This window comes from Cataglyphis hispanica, chromosome 21 (genome assembly GCF_021464435.1).
Source record: "Cataglyphis hispanica isolate Lineage 1 chromosome 21, ULB_Chis1_1.0, whole genome shotgun sequence".
NCBI lineage: Eukaryota > Metazoa > Arthropoda > Insecta > Hymenoptera > Formicidae > Cataglyphis > Cataglyphis hispanica.
Window position 1 is genome coordinate 408,434 of NC_065974.1, and position 6,000 is coordinate 414,433.

Genomic DNA, 6,000 nt, shown 5'->3' on the forward strand with positions numbered 1-6,000 from the left:
ACGCACGTGTGTGAGAGGACGCGTATGTTTCTATAAACGCGCGCGGAGGTTTACGTCGGCAATTTCGTCCTCGCGAAAATTCGTGCGCGTGTCCTACATAGATTTTCTTCCATCATATAGGTTGTAGGAGACGATAGCTAGGATCGGTCGTTACATCGATGTCCCGAACGGGATAATCCCGTTCTAATCATAAATAAGACGTGTGCGCGGGTAGAGGGTGTCGTCGAGTAGGTAGGTGGTGTGGTAATTGTTGCGTGGCGATGCGAAAGAGCGTTATTTTTGTGAAACCGACGTATGTATTTGCGTATCGAATGGACTTTGAAAAAATGTCACGCTATACAGAAAGGAATAAAAGCATGTGTAGACTCTCGAGCATAAAATATACTTTGTATTTAATTTACCGCATTGAGAGACAAGTTATTGAATAATATATGAATTGACTTAAATAATAATAAAATAAACGAATAGCATATATATATAAAATGAAAAATATAATAATAATTGTGGAATAAAGGAAATAAATGGAAATTTCAAGACTTTTAATACTGATTATAGATTATTCGATATGTATTATTTATTATAAAATTTTATCTTGGGCATTTATGTCAAATAAATGTATTAGCATCGTCTCATTAATATTTTTGCTCTACTTGTACATTTATATAGATTTGGCGGGGATATTAGATGGAACGAAAACTTGCACGACACGAATCCGAGTCATTAAAGCCGGCAGTTCGCTGGTGCGTGCACGATTATTGCCCTCTCGATATTTGTTATCGCCGGGCGCGAGGTTAACGGTGTCATTTTGCCACTGGTTCGAGCGCGCGAATCGAGAAATAGTCACGATGCGCGTATACGCGTCATTATCCGTCCGTCGGGTCGTTAGAATTAATGAACGTCCGTCCACTTGTTCCGCGATCGGCCGATCGATCCTTTATTTCCTGATGTTTTCGCAGTAATTTATTAAATGGTTAATAAGGAAGGATAATGGGCGCGAGTGGGTAATCCTAGTGAAACGCGAGAGGGATCGAAATTAAAATACCGACGAAGAATATAATTTCATCTCGCGCAACATTTACGCGATATCTTAATTATAACATCGCGTTTAAAGATACGCGCGTCATTAAGAATATCGACATTATACTCACATTTTCTCTCATTATTGCGAGCGTTAGAAGGAAATTGCTATAAAAATTTTCAACCTTTTCACCACGTTCGTTATGTGAGTTTGAAAATTGTTATAGACTTGAAATTTTTTCGAAAATCTATCCGCACAATATATTTCGAGCGTTATCTTTAATGCTCCGCTAAAGATTGACCTAAGTGCAGATTAAACAGACTAGGCGACACGTTAAAGCGATCAATAGCTGTATCGGCGAGCGTTAAAGACACTATAATCGGCATAAGAGCGCCGTAAGATAGAACGCGAGATTCCCTATCTCGTATGGTCGATCCAATTGAATTTCATTTCGCATCGGCGCACGTTCCTCCTTCGTTTATTTCGACGACCGCGTATATTCAGCTCTTATTTCGAGGCCTCACGTAAAAGTTGCATCAAGAATCGCCAACGCGCCATGGGACTCGCGAAAAATTCATGTAATCGATAATTCCCTCATATTACACATGTATACATTTTATAATACGTGTAAATTACTTTTGATCTGTTATTTCCATCTGTAATTATAGAAACTTTTAATTTCGATTATCAAGATAGAAATAACGAGGTGTCTCTAAATATATGCGAAAAATTTCAGGAGGTGATTCCGCTTGGGTAATTATTATTCGAGAAATCACCATCCAAATTTTTTGCGCATATTTAGAAACAGCTTGTATATTTAAATCGATAGACTAATATCCAAACAAATGATAAATATATCGGTGTGCGGTCGTTCAAATAAACGTTAAATTTAACCATCTCGGAAATGAAATCGTGCAAAAAGAGGCGAGCGAAACGATATCACCTGGAGCAAACGGCGCTCTTTTTTTCCTCTCCCTCTCTCTCTCTCTCTCGTCATATTTATCTCCGGATACAGGCGGCGATCTCGTCCGCCAACTTTGCGCGTCGCGTCGCGAGCAGACGCTGTCGGAGTTTGCGGTGGCTCAAATTATCGGTCGGCGACAGTGCCGCGTTTGTGCCGAGAGTTTGTCGAAAAGCAGGACCGTACGTAGCCGCGAGCGCCCGCCGTGCTTATTGTTCCCGTATACTCGCCTCGGCATAATGAGGCGGGCAAGCGAGTCGAGCCGAGCGAAAATGCCGCGCGATAATAACGCCGGTCGGATCGCGTAATTGGACGGAGCGCGGAACTGGAACGGACTCGTTTCGTTCAGAGTGCCGATAAGATCCGTTATCGCATCGGCGCGGCATGCGAAGGATCGTCCTCGATGCGCCTCTCGCGATGTCGCGTTCGACGAACCGCGGCGGAACGCGAGGCGAAGAGAGAAAAAAAAAAGAGCTTTTCGGCGCGGCACGTTTCACGGCTTCAAGGTTGATATAATTTGCGCGTCGAAGTTTTGCGCCGCGCCTCTACCTCCTTCTCCCCCTCCCCCTCCTCCTCTCCTCTCTTCCTCTCGCTCTTTCTCTTTCTCAGTCTCTCTCTCTCTAGCGCGGGCTTTTCCCTTTCTCTAGTCCGTGACCTCGTTCGTTCCCCCGACGTAAATCCGTCAGGAGATCCGCGATGTCCACGCTTCGTTTGGGGACACCCTTTTCGCTTTATCCCGTTCTCTTTTTCTCGCTCTCTCTTTTTTTCCTTCCCCTTTCCGCTCGCGGCCCCCTCTCGCCACCCGAACCTAGCCAGCTACCCTCGCTCCCACTTCTCTTTCCCATCGTCCTTCTCGCGAGAGTGCGTTCGATCGACCTGAATTTTTTTCCACGCTCGAATCGGGAGCCCTGAGAGCAATTTCTCGACTCGTCGCGGGGTGGTCGTCGCCGAGGAAAACCCCGAGGAAAATCGCCCGATCGATCTACCTTCGGTCTTCAGGTCCGAAACGAATGACAAGGAGAGATAAACGCGTTCGCGGCGAGTAAGATAGAGATGGAAGATAGAAAGAGAAGATGACAGAGAGAGAGAGAGAGAGAGAGAGAGAGAGAGAGAGAGAGAGAGAGAAGAGGGCAACGGTACTCGAGGGTAGAAAGAGGAAGAGAGAGGGAGAGAAAGAGAGTGGTAGGCTGGATGAGTGAGAGGGAAGAGAGAGACAAACACACAAGTACGTGCAACGCGAGCTGCATGTATATAACGATGCCGCGTTGCGTGTATTTGTGCGCGGGTGGGCAACCGAACTTTAAGCAGACTACACAAAAAAACTGTTCCGTGTGTACTTATCAAAAATGACTAAATAAATCATTCATGCCACCATTTTCTATATTTTCAACTTATTTTTCTTGTAAATAATATCACCGATTTACTCTTCCTAAAAATGTGTGAGATCTCGAGAAATGTCTTTTCCTAGATGAAAAAAAAAAATATATCCAAGTCAATGTCAATTATCGTGATTATTAAATTTACTCCGAAAAATGCAAAATATCGCTTTCGAATTTGTTTGGCAAATGTACGATAAACCCGTCGTTGCATCATGTTAATACTTTACAAGCTTATTCTTAATTATGACAAGTTGCAAAGCATTATTAATTGTCTGAGAATATTTTGTCATTATTAATACACCTTGAAGTCGTGCTCGCGAGAATTGATTATCGAAATAAGTGGATTTTCGGTATGAAGGAGGCTTTAACATCGACGCGGTGGACAGGATGAGAGGTACACGTACCACCACACTGAAATCTTACGAGGCTGCCTTCGCTAACTACCTCCTATCTGCCCTGCCCGAGGCCCTGAAAACGTTCTACGTTACACCTCGCGAGGACCCATTTCGCGCGAGCCGCAGGCGCAGGGGTGTGCATCGATTCCCGCGTGCCCGATGCTTAATTAAAATTTCCGTCCGCCTCCTCCTTCCTCCTTCGTGATATATCGACACGCGGGTCAAGAGAGTGCATTTCTAGTTATCTAGAAAAAAAAAATAAAAAAACGAGAAATTCGTTAAAACTTCACTATGCGCGCGTAAAACAAGTAATTGAAAGACGAGGCAAGAGTACCCGTCGTTATTAGTTCGATTATTAGTTATGCGTTATCTTATGTCTTGTACGTATAAGATTCAGTCTTGGAGAAATAGTAATTTAAAGATACGAAAAATATGTCGCTGAAAAAGAAAAGTGAATGTTTGCTAAAAATGAATGTAAAAGAGAAACATAAATTAAATTTATTTAAACTCTTTAGAACATTCTTACATGTTTATAACAAATAATTGCAAATATTTATTAATATTATGTCATAATATTATATCATACACACACAGATATATATGTTATTTGTTGTTATCATTATTAAACGAAAACAAATGTTTTCATTTTTGTCTATCAATCTGAAACGAATACAAATTTCCTCAAAAATTACAACGAGAATATATTTTGCATGAGGAACATTAATATCTTAACATCTGTACGGAGTCGCAAACTCTCACTAACATAAAAGTTGTGCGGAAAATCTCGCGGTAAAGTTGGGGAATTGTGGAGGAAAGGAAGAAAACCATTACCAAGTTTTACTTTCTCTGGTTATTGCAGAGACGAGTCAATCACCGAGAGCAAAACGATACGGAGAAAGTAAAAGTGTTTCCATTGATACCTTCAGAATGACCTATTTCGAAAGCGTAATACATCGATAAATTAAACTACTTTCGCAGTTACGTCAATTACGTTGCATTTATATCAGTAACATTCCAATTACATGAATTACATATATTGCAATCCAATACATGTATTTACAATAATGATGCTGAAACATTCAGTGATGGTCGTAGTAATGACCGGTGTGAAGTTAGCACCGCATTTTCAAAAATCGAAAGTTTTATAGAGAGTTCTATTTGCACCCCAAATAGTTCTATAGTTCCTGATAGGTTTTAGAAATAGTTCCGGCAAAAAACCTAAAAAAATTGCATTTTGAAAATATGAGGTGCCAACTTCCCGTGGCACCGCAAAATGCGAAAAATGCCATTTAAATCGTCGTATCCTATAGTTCTCGAAGAGTTCTACAGTTCCTGATAGATTTTAGTAATAGTTCCGGCCTCTAAATATTTTTAAACAATTTTTGAATCTCAGAGCTGGCACCTCATCTTTCGTAAAAGTGGCCAGAACTTTTCATCTTTGGTTTTACAGCTTCGGACGTTAATAATAATCGATAGAACTCTTCGGGGTGCAAACGGAACTGTCATCAGAACTCCGAAATCCCCAAAAATTTTAGCCCCAATTTTAGTAACCGAATAAATATTTAGAGGCCGGAACTATTACTAAAATCTATCAGAACTGTTGGAACTATGCTAGAACTGCCGAGAACTGTCAAAAGAACTGCGAAAATAGCCAGCACGTCATAGTTCTATAGAAGATGTGGTGCTAGTTTTTAGAAAATTTCTAAGTCCCGAGGGGGTAAAATTTTTTGGGGGATTTCGGAGTTCTGATGACAGTTCCGTTTGCACCCCGAAGAGTTCTATCGATTATTATCAACGTCCGGAGCTGTAAAACCAAAGATGAAAAAGTTCTGGCAACTTTTACGAAAGATGAGGTGCCAGCTCTGAGATTCAAAAATTGTTTAAAAATATTTAGAGGCCGGAACTATTACTAAAATCTATCAGGAACTGTAGAACTCTTCGAGAACTATAGGATACGACGATTTAAATGGCATTTTTCGCATTTTGCGGTGCCACGGGAAGTTGGCACCTCATATTTTCAAAATGCAATTTTTTTAGGTTTTTTGCCGGAACTATTTCTAAAACCTATCAGGAACTATAGAACTATTTGGGGTGCAAATAGAACTCTCTATAAAACTTTCGATTTTTGAAAATGCGGTGCTAACTTCACACCGGTGTAGTAATGTACGATCATCATACACAATGATTATAATGCAATAATTTGAATCCTACGACGCGATCTCTCATCCTTTATCGTTTATTTGTTAC